General features: G+C 43.1%; 1 protein-coding gene across 1 annotated transcript in view; it reads right to left on the bottom strand.

The window, feature by feature from the left end:
* LOC107966345 (nucleolar protein 11-like) overlaps positions 1-14,506 on the bottom strand; it is a 167,926-nt gene extending 153,420 nt beyond the window's left edge. Inside the window, 3 exon segments of the mRNA XM_054676645.2 lie at positions 6,178-6,283; positions 11,049-11,137; positions 12,100-14,506. The gene's annotated coding sequence lies outside the window, so the exon portion shown is untranslated.
* Between the last annotated feature and the right edge of the window lie 796 nt (positions 14,507-15,302).

Raw genomic sequence — 15,302 nt, 5'->3', positions numbered from 1 at the left:
CCTATTGAGCAACTGCTTAGGTTAACCTACTCCTGCTCTTACCCAGAATCACAGGTGACTTTGAGCTTTCAGAAGAGGAACCTATCCCTTAAAAGACCCCAAAGAAACCTTGGAGTGATAGAACAACATTTCATTTTCCCTAGGAATTTCTACGTGTTTAGAAAAGGAGGTCTAGATTAAACCAAGCCACTTCTCAGAGCTAACTAGACATACTAACAGGAGGCTGCAAGTTTCCCAGATCATAAGCCAGGCAAAACCACACACAATTCCTGCAAGAATGGCCATAATTTAAAAATTAAAAAATAATAGATGTTGGTGTGGATGTGGTGAAAAGGGAACACTTTTACACTGCTGGTGGGAATGTAAACTACTATAACCGCTACAGAAAACAGTATGGAGACTCCTTAAAGCACTAAAAGTAGATCTACCATTTGATCCAGCAATCACTACTGGGTATCTACCCAGAGGTAAAGAAGCCATTATATGAAAAAGACACTTGTACATGCATGTTCATAGCAGCACAATTTGCAATTGCAAAAATATGGAACCAGCCTAAATGCCCATCAATTAATGAGTGAATAAAGAAAATGTGAGATAGATAGAGATATATATATATCTCCCACATATACCATGGAATACGATTTGGCCATAAAAAGGAATGAAATAATGGCATTTGCACCAACCTCCATGGAGTTGGAGACCATTATTCTAAGTGAGTAACTCAGGAATGAAAAGCCAAACATTATATGTTCTCACTTATAAGTGGGAGCTAAGTTATGAGGACATAAAGGCATAAGAATGATATAATGGACTCAGGACTCATGGGTAAGGGTGGGAGGGGTGTGAGGGATAAAAGACTACACATTGGGTACAGTGTATACTGCTCGTATGATGGGTGCACCAAAATCTCAGAAATCACCATGAAAGAACTTTTCCATGTAACCAAATACCACCTGTTCCCCAAAAAACAATTGAAATAATAATAAATTTAAAAATAAAGAAGATGACATTGCTGGTGTGAATATTAACTGATGGAGCCACTCTGGAAAACAGTTTGGCCATTAATTCTTTCAAATGCTAAATATAAATTTACCATGTGAACCAGCAATTCAACACCTAGGCAATAAATAAAATGAAAACCTATGGTCACACAAAGACTTGTAAGTATGCTCATGACTGAATTATTCGCAATAGCCAAAAAGTGAAAACAATCCAAATGTTTTTCAACTATTAAACAGATAAACAAAATATGATACATCCATACAATGAAATACTAGCCAGCAAAACAAAGGAACAAAATACTGATATATGCTACAACATTGACGAGCCTCAAAAACATTATGCTAAGTGAAAGAAGCCAGATACAAAAGACTAGCTATTGTGTGATTCTATTTATAGGAAATTCCAAAGACAGGAAATCTACAATAACAAAAAGTAAATTAGTGGTTGCCAGGGTTGGGGATAGGAAGGTGACTGACTACAAATTGGCATGAAGGATCTTCAGAGGTGATGGCAATGTTTTAAGAGTAGATTATGTTATTGGTTACATAACTGTAAATTCACTAAAAGTTACTGAATTGTACACTTAAAAGGGTGAATTTATGGTATGTAAGTTTTATCACCATAAGGCTGATTTTTAAAATGAGGGAGAAATAAGGACTTTCTCAGGAAAACAAAAATAATGATGGAAATCCTAGCCAGTATTCCTACACTACAAGAAATCTTGAAGAGGTTTTTTTATACCGAAGGAATATATTAGATGGAAACATAAATCTTCACAAACAAATCAAGAGTGCTAAAAAGAAATAAATTATCTGATCTAAAATATTACTAGAAGTAAAATATTGTGCAGAAGTAGCTATAGTAATATCAGACAAAGTAAACTTCAGAACAAAGAATGTTGTCAGAAATTGAGATATTACACAATAATAAAGAGGTCAATTCTCCAATTAGATATAAAAAGTATAAATGTGCATGTACTTAACAGAGCTTAAAATATATTAGACAAACTGTGACACTACTGAAAAAATAAAATGACAAATACACAATTATAATGGGAAACTTTAACACTTCTCTCTTAGTAACTGAAAGAAAATGTAGGCAGAAAATTAGTGATGACATAAATTACTTAAACAGCACTACTATTCACCTTGACTTAACTGATACGTATTTTTAAAACTACATCCAATGCACGTTTTTCAGCAGCACATGGAATGTTCATAGAGATCAACCATGCTGTGGGCCATAAAAAAACTCAACAAATTTAAAAGAACTGAAATCATTAAAAGTATATTCCAGGAGCTGGGCGTGGTGGCTCACGTCTGTAATCCCAGCACTCTGGGAGGCCAAGGCGGGCAGATTGCTTGAGGTCAGGAGATCGAGACCAGCCTGGCCAACACGGAGAAACCCTGTCTCCACTAAAAATACAAAAATTAGCTGGGCATGCTAGTGCATGCCTGTGATTCCAGCTACTTGGGAGGCTGAGGCATGAGAATCGCTTGAACCTGGGAGACAGAGGTTGCAGTGAGCCAAGATTGCATCACTGCACTCCAGCCTGGGTGACAGAGTGAGACTGTGTCTAAAAAAAAAAAAAAAAAAAAGTACGTTATCAGGCGATATTGGAAATTAATAAAAGAAAGATATTTGTAAAGAGCACTCTTAAGAGAATAAAAAGACTAACCACAGACTGGAAAAGAATATTTGCAAATCATAAATCTGAAGAAGAACTTGTATCCAGAATAAAAAAAAACCCTCAAAATTCAACAGTAATAATGATCCACACAGTATGGTACTGAAGGAGGTATAGACACATAGAACAACAGAACAGAATAGCAAACATATACTTTGGGAGGCCAAGGTGGAAGGATCACTTGAGGCCAGGAGTTTGAGACTAGCCTGGGCAACAGAGTGAGACTCTGTCTCTACAAAAAATAATAATAATAAAAAAGGCTGCATATGGTGGCACACACCTGTAGTCCCAGCTACTCAGAAGGCTGAGGCAGGAGAATTGCTTAAGCCCAGGAGTAAGCCATCATTGCATCACTGCACTCCAGCCTGGGCATGGAGTGAGACACTGACTCTTAAAAAGAGAAGAAAAAGAGTATCAGAGACAGAAATAGATCCACGCAAAGATGCCCAATTGATTTTTGAAAAAGGTGCAAAACCAATTCAAAGGAAGAGGCAGAGTTTTTTCAACAAGTGGTGTTGAAGCAACTGGACATACATCGCGGAGGGGGGGAAAGAAAGAAAAAGAAAAATGAACCTTGACTTAAACCTCAAAACTTTAACTCAAAATGGAACATAGTGTGAAATGTAAAAATGTAAAACTTTTCAAAAAAACACAAGAGAAAATCTTCAGACATAAGATTAGGTGAGGAGTTCTTACATTTGGCATCAAAAGCATGACCCATAAAAGTAAAAATTGAAAATTATACCTCATCAAATTTAAAAACTTTGCTCTGTGAAAAACTCTTTCAAGGAGATGAAAAAAGACAAATTACAAACTGAGAGAAAAATTTGCAAATTATATATCCCACAAAGGACTTATATCTGGAATATATAAAGAACTCTCAAAACTCAACATTAAAAAAAAATCCAATTAGAAAAGAGGCAAAAGACATTTAACTGAAAAGGATACACAGATGCCAAATAAGCACATGAAAAGATGTTCAATATCATTAGCCCTCAAGAAAATGCAAATTAAAACCACAATGAGATATTGCTAGAAACCTATCAAAGTGGCTAAAATAAAACACTGTGACAACACCAAATGCTAATGAAGATGTGGAGCAAATGGATCACTGACATCGCTGGTCAAAATGTAAAACTGCACAATCACTCTGGAAAATAGTTTGGCAGTTTCTTTTTTTTAAAAAAAATTATTAGTATTATTATTTATTATACTTTAAATTCTGGGGTACATGTGCAGAATGTGCAGGTTAGTTACATAGGTATACATGTGCCATGGTGGTTTGCAGTTTCTTTAAACACTAAAAATGGATTGGTCAGGCACAGTGGCTCATGCCTGTAATCCCAGCACTTTAGGAGGCCGAGGCAGGCAGATTATGAGGTCAGGAATTCAAGACCATCCTGGCCAACATGGTGAAACCCTGTCACTACTAAAAATACAAAAATTAGCTGGGCATGGTGGCGCATGCCTGTAATCCCAGCTACTCAGGAGGCTGAGGCAGGAGAATCGCTTGAACCAGGGAGTTGGAGGTTGCAGTGAGCCGAGAACGCACCACAGCACTCCAGCCTGGCAACAGAACAAGACTCCATCTCAGAAAAACAAAAAAATAGATTTACCAAATGACCCAGCAATGGCACTCTTGGGCATTCACCCCAGAGAAATGAAAACTTATGTTAATGTAGAAACTTGTATATGAATATTCACAGAAACTTTATTTGGAATAGCTCAAAGTGGAAACTACCAAAATTGACAATGCTTAAATTATAGTACATCCATACTATGAAATACTATCCAGCAATAAAAAGGAATGAACTATTGATACATGTCACAACTTGAAGGAACCTCCAGGAATTATGCTGAGTGGGGAAAAAAAGCAAATATGAAAAGGAAACATACTATATAGTATGCTTCCATGTATATAACATCCTTGGAATAACAACATTATACAGATGGTAAACCAAATAGTGGTTGATAAGGGTAAGGGATGTAGAGTAGGAAGTGGGTGAGGCTGTGGAGAGGTAATATGAGAGGAACGTTGTGGTGATGGCACTGTATGTTGATTGTCGTGGAAGCTACACAAAACTATACATGTGATAAAATTGCATAGAAACACACACACAGAAGTATATGTATAACTGGTAAAATCTGAATAACCTCTGTGGATTGTACCAATGTCAATTTTCTGATACTAATATTGTACCATAGTTAGGCAAGATGTTAACATTGGGGAAGGGTGAGTGAAGGGAATACAATTCTTTGCAACTTCCTTTAAATCTATAATTATTTCCAAATAAAGCTTTTAAAATTAACCATAAGAAAACAAGCAACCCAATATTTTGAATGGACGAGAATATAAACAGAAAATTTACCACAGAAGTTAGATGGATGGCAAATAAGCATGTTAAAAGATGTTCAACATTAATAATCATTAGAGAAATGCAAATTATAACCAGAAAGAGATACCACTATACACCTTAGAGTGGCAAAACAAAACAAAAACATACACAGAAAAACTAGCAGTACCAGGTGCTGGCAAGAATGTGGAACAACTGGAACTCTCAAGCCCTCCTAGTGGGAATGCAAAATGGTACAGCCACTCAGCAAAAGTTTGACAAGTTCTCAAAAAGAACTATAACCCAGCAATTTACCAAGTAACCCAGCAATCCCACTCCTATTTACTCAAAAGAAATAAAAACTATGTTCACACAAACCCTATACACAAATGTTTATAACAATGTATCCATAATAGAGAAAAAATGGAAACAAACCAAGTATCCCTCAACTATAGGACTCATAAACAAAATGTGATACATCTATACAATGGAATATGACCCAGCAATAAAAAGCAATGAACTCCTGGACTGGGTGCAGTGGCTCACGCCTGTCATCCCAGCACTTTGGGAGGCAGAGGCAGGTGCATCACTTGAGGCCAGGAGTTCGAGACCAGCCTGGTCAACATGGCGAAACCTTGTCTCTACTAAAAATATAAAAATTAGCCAGGCGCAGTGGTGCACGCCTGTAGTTCCAGCTACTTGGGAGGTTGAGGCATGAGAATCGCTTGAATGTGGGAGGCAGGGGTTGCAGTGGGCTGAGATCACACCACTGCACTCCAGCCTGGGCAAGAGAGTCAGACTATCACACACACACAAAGGAATGAACTACTGAAAACACAACAACATAGTTAAATCTCAAAAGCATTTTGCTACCTGAAAGAAGCTACATCCAAAAGGTTACAACCATATCATTCTGTTTCTTTGATAATCTGGAAAACTATGGGAATGGAAATTAGATCAGTGGCTGCCAGGGTTGAGAATGGAGAAGGGGATGAATGCCAAGAGGCGGTACAAAGCAATTTCTGAGGTGATGGAATTGTTTGGTAACTTTAGTGATGGCATTAGGCAAAAGCCATAAAATGGTACACCACACCAGTTTGCACTGTGTAAAAAAATAAGTAAACATGCCAAAAAAGGATCACCCTGCATACCCACCTAAGTGACAACATGTGCTGTCAAGGACGGAGAGCAAATGGAACTCACACATTGCTGGTGGTAATGTAAATTGCTACAGCCGCTTTAAAAATCTGTTTTTCAATATCTGCTAAAATTAAACATATGCATATCCCATAAATCATCAATTTTACCTCTAGACATGTACATAACAGTAATACATATTCACCAAAGAAAGTAAATCCAAGCATGTTCATAGCAGCTTTGTTTGTATTACAAAAACCTGGGAACAATTCCAGTATGTACAAATAGCAGAATGGGTAAATATATCATGGTATACTGATAAAAATGGAATAGTATATGGCAATGAGAATAAAGTATTGCTGACATGACAACATGGATGAATCTCACAAGCAATATTTAATATAAAAATCCAGACAGTAATAAGATTACATAGTGTACGATCCCATTTATATAAAGTAATAAAAAATGTTGCAAAATAGCGATTACCTTTGGGCAGAAGTAGTGACTTGGAGGGTATTACAAAGAGGTCCTAGCGGTGTTCTATTTTGTGATTTAAGTGCTGGCTATCTTGTTAAGTTGTGAATGTTCATCAGTGCATTCACTTAATATTTGGGCATGTTTTCTGTTTGCAAATTATACTTCCATTAAAAATGTTTTAGGCCAGGCATGGTAGCTCATGCCTGTAATCTCAGCACTTTGGGAGGCTAAGGCAGGAGGATTGCTTGAGGACAGGAATTTCAGACCAGCCTGGGCAACATAGTGAGATCTCATCTTTAAAAAAAATTTTTTTTTAATTTGCTGGGTGTGCTGGTGCATGCCTGTGGTCCTAGCTACTAAGGAGGCGGAGGTGGGAGGATCACTTGAGCCCGGAAGTCAAGGCTGCAGAAAGCTATGATCACATCACTGCACTCCAGCCTGAGTGACAAAGTGAAACCCTGTTTCAAAAAAAAAAGTTTAAAAACTTTTAAATGTATGCTTCATTTTCTTTTCTTTTTAAAATTTAGGTTTGCTTATATAGCCAATTGCTAAAAATCTGTAACTAAAACCAAGATTACAGTAGCTCAATGCATAGAAGTTAAAGACAGATAAGGCAATTTTGTAACCTCGCCTTTTACTTTCTGTTTGTTGGCTTTTACATTACTTCAAAATTGTTAAGGAGTAATAAATGCCTGTCCACGTCCATTCCTGTCTGGCCTAGAACATTTAAACTGTCTATAAGTCTTTTGGCTGTCAGTCTCTTGGCCATAGAGGTCCTACCAAGGGACAGGATGGACCTGGGGCAGGCAGCCAAACCACCTCCACAATGCTATGGGACAAAATAAAAGTTTGTCCATTGATGTTGCCTCTGGCAAATCCTGGCCAGAAGGAAAGAATGTAAACCAAAAATAAAATTCTAAGCTCCCCAACCACCTGAATTGACCCCTCCTCTTGGCCAAGGGCATTCCAAAGTTAACCTGAAAAACTAGTTCAGGACATGATGAGGAAGGGGGAGTCAGACATGCCTCATTACCATCAACATGAACACAATCCTTAAGACTGATACAATAGACTCTTTAAGTCTAATAAGAAACATTTACAATCTATTCTCTCTGAAGCCTGCTACCTGGAGGTTTCATCTGCATGATAAAACTGTGGTCTCCACAACTCCTTATCGTAAACCAGACATTCCCTTCTAATGATTCCAGGTCTTTAGATAATAACTCAACCAATTATTAATACCAGTCAGAAAATTTCTGAACCTGCCTATGACCTGGAAGTCCTCCAACTTCCATTTGTCCTGCTTTTCCAGACCAAACGAATGTACATCTCACATGTGTCAGTTGATGTCTTATATCTCCCTAAAAACCAAACTGTGGCCTGACCACCTTGGGCATGTCACCAGGACCTCCTTAGGCAGTGTCACAGGCATGTCCTTAGCCTTGGCAAAATAAACTTCTAAATTGATTGAAAAAAATTTTTAGGTTTTCTGATAAGATTGTCTGATTCCAAGGGAGAGGTGTGAGAATTATACATGAAAGCTTTTGTTCCCAATTGGACAGAAGGATGCAAGCGACTTTTGATCACCTGCTCTACCATGAACAGTGCCAGGGGCTTCACAACAACCACGAGAGGTATGTATTTTATGTCCACTTTACAGATGAAGAAGACTCAAGAACAAGAAGATTACTAGTTTCGGTTACAAATATATGATTCCAGCATTTCTAGAATGAAAAATTCAGGGAATATCTGAGAGAGAAAGGTCTATAAAGAGCACTAAATCCAGCCCCTTTATTTTACAAACTGGGAAAATCTCTCCCAGGAGGGAAAGGGACTAGTTCAAGACTACCCAACTACTCAAAGAGAAGGAACTCAAATTTCAATCTCGAGTGCCACCCAGTGGACAATGTACCATGACCGATATTTACAGACAAGTTATCAAAAAACTTTACAGAATAGGGGGAAAGAGCACTCATTAAACTGGGAATTGGAAGAACTGGATCCTGTCCCAGTTTTGCCAAGTAAGGTTAGCTTCCCCTCTCTTGGCTTTAATTTCCCCATCTGTGTAATATGAAGTGACAATAGGAAAACCAACATGAGGCAGCAAGTCTTGGATCCAAGACAGAGACAGATCCAGGTTTTGTGGGGCTTGAAGCTTGTAACATCTGGGGCCTTCTTTAAGTATAAGAATGCAAAATTACCAGTATAAAATTGGGAACAAAAGCAAATATTTAAAGTGAGAAAAAAAAAAACAAAAGAACACACATTTGAAAACGTTGACAAATGTTAGAAACATCTGAAAATTTAGAAAAAATAACATAAATAGCTACTTATCTTTAGTACTTAACTGCCTCATGCACTTCTATAGTATGTTATTCCTGCTTTTCTTGTTTGTTATAGTTGGAAACACAGGATTCAGCATATAGTTATAATCACAACCAAGATTTATTACAGCAATGTAGTTAGGGCACACAGCCAGATCACAAGCAGAAAAGACAGGCAAAGTTTGGAGGAGCCCATGCACAGACTTCCTTATGCTCTCTCCCTCCCATGAGGGGCCACACAGAGCACATGCTTCTCTCGGCAACAAATATGCAGTGGCACGTGTGATGTTTCTGGCCAGAGAAGCCCAGACTCATTGCCCACACTTTACACCGGTGTTTGGTAACAGAGACTTCCTCTGCCTAGCATGCACCAAAATTCCAGACTCCCAGAAGGAAAGCAGGTATTCAGCATAAACTACGTTTTCTGTATCAACAGTCAAGGCACAGTGAGCCATCTTATCAGTTAACTGTTGACTAGGGAAATTCTGAGAGTCAAGTTTCCAGATGCCAGCAGGGAGCGTAACTTCCAAGCAGGTCTTTCTAAGGGTAGCAGTCACAGGAACTGTGACTGTGCCCTTTCTAGCTCAGGACACATTTGATGCTGTGACTGTTTGGGAATTCAGTCCCGACCAATTTAAGAGGTTGTGTTTCTTAGCTGTCTCTGGCTCCTGGTTTGCGCAGTTTAATTCTGTGCCTGCCCAGCAAAACTCTTCTGCGTACTACTCAATGTTTCTAGTCCTTCTACAGGTCCATGTCCTACAATCACAGGAATTCTGAAAAATGCCATTTCACAAAATCCCCTTCCAAATGTGCAAATAAATGTATCTTGTATTTACAATTGCGTACACTGCACGCTGGGTATATTTCTGACAAGAGAGCACTTTTGCTTTTCAGTGAAAATGGAATCCTTCACTTACAATTTTACACATCTGACTGATGACTGGAAGATTTTTCCACAGACTAGCTTCTGGTGCTGTACATTGTGAATCTTGGTTCTCCTCCACTGCCAACATACCCCTGATGCCAAGTGCTACAAGTCACAGTGACATTACAATGTACCCTTCAGCCTCACCCCTCTTGTCCTAACACTGGATGCATCAGCACAGTGAGCAGAAGTATTCCTGCAAGCTATTCCAATAAACGGCAGCTGGCAAAAACTGGGAAATATATGGAATTGCCTGTGGACTCCTGAAAGATATCTCAAAAATATATCCTAAACTAAATAAATCCCAACTTAATGTCCCCTTAGTTGAATTCTCAATATGACCATGGTCATTGCATTGCTACCCAACACACAGGCAAGAGGGATAGAGACAGCATAGTGGAAAGAAAGATTCCCTGAACCAACTGTGGTTAAAATATCTTTTGTAGATTTTCCAAACCATGCAACTGTAGGAACATAATGCTAGGGCTCCTTCCAGGGCTGTTCAAGCAAGAGACACTGAAGCTTTATCTTAAACTTCATTCACTTCCCTGTGTACTTGCATCGGGTCTAGAGACTTACAGAAGAGAAACCATGAGAAAAGACATAGGGCCCAGATAATGAGACAGAAGGGAAGAGAGTACACAATCAGAAACAAGGACAAGGAAATTAAGACAAATTCCAGATAAACAAAGTGCAAAATTTACCTGGGAATGTGTGACCTGCATGTGACCTAGCATGGGAGAGGCAGCCTGAAGAGTTATTCTTCCTAAGCTGGGGCACAACACAAGGACAAAAACAACAGAGCTGGCTTTATTCCATGGCTGAGCCAGGAGGACATACCATGAGATTCTGTCGATATTGAGTGGACAGGAAGAGGACTAGTTCAGAGATGTCAGGCTTCTTAGACCACAGACAGAGAGGTTTTGCTAGGCAGGCACAGAATCAAACTGGGCAAACCAGGAGCCAGAGACAGCTAAGAAACACAACCTCTTAAATTGGTCAGGACTGAATTCCCAAACAGTCACAGCATCAAATGTGTCCTGAGCTAGAAAGGGCCTTCTAGTTACCATATTCCACCATTCCACCACCATCTTGTGGTGTAGAGATCAAATCACCATAGTCAGGGTCAAAAAGACTGGTTGAGTCCTGCCTTGATCACTTACAGTACAAGCTGAGGCAAATCACTTCCCCTCTCTGAATTTCAGTGTCCTCATCTCTCGAGTGAAGAGAATGATAATGTGGTCCCAGGAGCCTGTGAAGAATTCAGTGTCACATTAGGATGAGAAAAAGGACCTGGAGAGGCATTCCTGCTGACCCAGAACACAACACAAGAATCTAAGGGCAAGCACGCTGTAAGCTTCAAAGCCTTGCAGGAATGTTACCTTTCGTTTACTACAGAGGAGGCACCAGCAGGGGAACTCTCTTGGCACACAGTTGGAGTCCTCAGAAAATGTTGATTCTCATGGACTCTTCTCTGTCTCTAATGTACAAGCAGTTTCAAGCAGGGGTCTTGTTGGTATTTTAGGGGGAAATTGATGGTATTACTTTGGGATTAATTTGATAAGACTAACGGTCATTTTACAAAGAGAAAGTCATCCCGTAAGTAGTATGGCTGGGAAGGGAGAAGGAAGGAGGGCGCAGGGGACCTGAGCAAGCATTGAAATATCTAAACGAGAGGTAAGAAAGCAAGGGCAGTTATGCTGTGATTGAAGATGACACTTGCACCCCTATCATCTCCCTACCAACCTCTGGCCCAGATGACTTACTGGCCACGAGTGAATCAATGAATTCTTCTCAGGAAGAGAACCAGTTTGCCTTTTAAAAATGCTGACAGTGAAACCCAAGTGAGGAAACTCACCTGCTGCACCCAGCGTGCAGCCCACACTCCTTCAGTGGTCCTTTAGGAGTTGGACCCAATCTAGTTTCCCAGCCTCTTCTCTCCCATGACTTCACTCTATGAATGCGTCTGCTCCAGCCATGAACCTTCTCTGGGCTCCTTGAATGTACCTAACCCTTTCAGACTGTCCTTCCCCCATTTCCCACCTAACAAAACCCTTTTGACCTTCAAGGCCCAGCTCAAACACCCCCTCCTCTACGAAGCCTCCCCCAGCCCCCTGCCCAGAGTGAGCAGTTCCTTCCTCTTCACATTCACCTAACTCCTCTTGCCTGTAAGATGCCCCCTTACAAGTAACAAAGACATGAGTGTACACCTACCTTCAAGGAGCCTCTTTCAGGAGGGGGCCTGGCTTCCATCTGCTTTCTGACGTACTTTGCACGGAGATCTGCCCTCTCCTGCCAGGCTGTGCTCACACCAATACCAAGAGATCACGAGACGCCCTGCCAGCAAATGCCCTGGAAGCACATCCCCTTCATGCCCCTGGCAGTCGTCTAATGCACACACAAGATCAAAGCAGCTCTCAGGTGGCCTGTTGCAGGGCACAGCACAGTTCTGCCTATGCCAAGGCAGATGCTGGGCCCTTCCCTATTGTGTTCAGCACACACCCATTCTCCAGGGCACCTTTTCTGGGCATTAATTTATCCAGTCAGTTAATATGGATTGCACAGCCTGCTATATGCCAGGTACCATGTGGACCCCATCACCCGTACCCAATGCAGGCCCCTCTAGTGGGCAACCCTTGCTCCACACCTCCCTGTTGGGCTGCTCGAGACTGTCAGGTCGGGCTCAACCTGCTCTCCAGCCCTGTTTCCTTCCTATCCCTTTCCTGAGTGTTAGTTAGCCCCAGTAAATCTTTGGCCCTGCCAACTCCCTCTCATGGTCTGCTTCCTGGAGGACACAATCTGAGACAGTGGGTTCCAGAGTGGTCTGAGAAAGCAGGTGGTAAAATGGGGTCTTGGTACAGGATTGCCCCGCATCTGCCCGACTGGCAACAAGGTTCCCATCTTCGGGAGTAGGTGGCACGCAGGCGGCTCCAGGCACAAGATGGCAGGCTAGTTGCCAGACCTTTGGTGTTAGAACTTTTGCTGGGATGGCCGGCTTGTGGAGAGGAAGTTCCTGGCAGGTGAGGAGATCCAGGCAGGGCGGATGCCTGGAAATGAAAACTCAGAGAACAGACAGTGGTGAGTATGTTTCCTGGATGACCCACAGGGGATTAATGAGAGACCAAGAGCAATTAACAAACATCTAAAAATTAAGCAGAAACACTGGAGTCTTCCTGGTGGTTTACAAAGTAGCCCCCGATCCAGGCAATGGGCGAGCAGCAAAGTCTGAAGAACAAACCCAGGACTTGCTAAGGTGGCTGAACTCCAAAGACGGGTGAATGCTCAGCCAAGGCAGGTCTGTCATGCCAATGACACCAGCCCTGTTGGGAAAACCTGCGTCCCTGATACATGGAACAGGCACATCTAGGAGAAGGTCTCTGAATATCTGGTCTCCCCAGATGCCCTTGAAACTTCTGAGTCCGCAGCATCAGCCCACCCCCTCCCATGAAGCGCTGCAGGCACCCTATCCTGAAGGAGAAATAAATAACAAGAATTTTCCCCACAGGTGTCCTCCCTCCCAGGAGTGGCCCTCACCTTATCACTGGCTGCCAGGTAGGGTGACCAACAGTCCCAGTTTGCTGAGTGAATTGCAGTGCTAAAAGCCGGCGAGTCCCAGGGAAGCGGGAGGAATTGGTGAGCCGACTGCCAGACCCGTGACCAGAGTGAAGGTGCAGCACAGCGCCATGCAGGCAGCGTGTGCTGGGTCTGGGAAGGGGGAAAGCGATGACACCCTTGAGGAGCTGCAGGATCAGCATGCACCTGCAGCGGCCAGGGGGGGTCCCTGTGGGATGGGACCCGGATGCAGCTCAACCAGTGGGGACTTGGAGACACTCTGCTGCTCAACACAACTGAATGCCCTGGTAGGGAGCCGAAGGGATGGGGCAAACCTGTTGATGGCATGGGATGGGCAACAGTGATGGTCCAGGCCTGAGTGACGGTGAAAGGCCCGAATTGTCACGGCAGACAGTGAAGGAAGGGATTCAAAGGCTAAGCAAAGTGAGCTTGCTGGAACTGGACAGAAGAGGTGAGGCCAGAAGACACCCCGGAGGATCAGGTTTCAGGAGAGGACCCAGAGGACACATGTGTCAGCAAGGGCATCAGGAATGTGCTGCAGAGAGGGCGCCAGCATCCCTCAGAGATCCAGCGCGGGAATCCTCTGCAGGCCAGGGCTGACCACAGGAGAGTGTCTTGCAGAACGGGGCGCACCGAGAACTGGAACCTGATAAGGGTGGTGCAGCCTCGCCTCCTCCTCGTTTCCTTCTCCTACTCTCCTCCCCTCTTCCTCCTCTCCTCCCCTCTTCCTCCTCTCCACCTTCTGTCCTTCTTTCTTCATTTCCTCCTTACTCTCCTCCTCCTCCTCATCCTCTCCTCTCTCTCCTCTTCTCTCTTCTTCTTCCTACTTTTCTCCTGCTCTCCTTCTCCTCTCCTCCTACTCCCCCCTCCTCCTCCTCACTTGCTCTTCTACTCCTCTTCCTCTTCTTCCTCCTTTGCTGCTCCTCCTCCTCTTCTCCGTCTCCTCCTCTCCTCTTTCTTCTCTTTTCTGTGTCCTCCTCTCCTCCTTCACCTCTTCTCCTTGGTCTCATCTCCTCCTCCTCTCCTTCTCTAGCCAGGGAGGCTAGCCTGCCATGGAGGGAGAGGACAGAGCAGGAGAGGGCAGGGTTGGGGGCAGGGGGTGGGGGGGCAGGGTAGGGTAGGGTAGGGAAGGGGGGAGAGGGAAGGGGAGGGGAGGGGAAGGGATGGGAGGGGAAGGAAGGGGAGGCGAGGCTCAGAAGGCCACCGGGATGGACAGGGAGCTCTGCAGGGGGCTCCCTGGTGATGAGGAAGGAAGGAAGACCTGAGCGGGGGCTGTGGTTTCAGGAAGGAGGCAGTATCCTGGGGGAGGCAGGCAGAGGGTACAGTCAGCTGCAAAGCAGGATCTTTGGAAAAGGCAAGGACTTCCTAAAAGAGATATGATGTGTGGCATGATAGGCATGCAAGCAAGGCCTGAAGAAGCAAGCAGAACTTGAGGAAACACACCGCTGGCCCCAGGAGTGGGGGTCAGTTGAGTGTGTGCTACTGGGGTGCAGCCAGGCACAGTGGTTTCAAGGGAGCACAGCAAGGAACCCGAGAAGGCCCCGCATGCCTGCAGTTGGCTGACTACTGCCCGGGACTCCAGAGCATCCACGGAGGGCCCCACAGGGGAAGGCAGGAGCAGGACGGGTCTAGGGAGGTGAAGGCCGACCTGACCTGCTAAGAGACGAGAAGAGAGGGACGGGAAAGTCTTGTTCCTGCCAGGACATTGTTAATGAGAGGAGTGAGAAGGCAGCAGGTGAAGAGAGTGTGGCATGGAAGGCAGAAATCAGAGCGTTTTTGGGTTTGGTGCTGACCTGCTATTGGGAATGAAAATCAAGACTCAGGTGCATTCTGGTCCCTTTCTC

Source organism: Pan troglodytes, chromosome X (assembly GCF_028858775.2).
Source record: "Pan troglodytes isolate AG18354 chromosome X, NHGRI_mPanTro3-v2.0_pri, whole genome shotgun sequence".
In the NCBI taxonomy this organism is placed as follows: Eukaryota; Metazoa; Chordata; class Mammalia; order Primates; family Hominidae; genus Pan; species Pan troglodytes.
The sequence above is the reverse complement of the archived record's forward strand: the minus strand, read 5'-3'. Positions and strand labels throughout refer to the sequence as shown.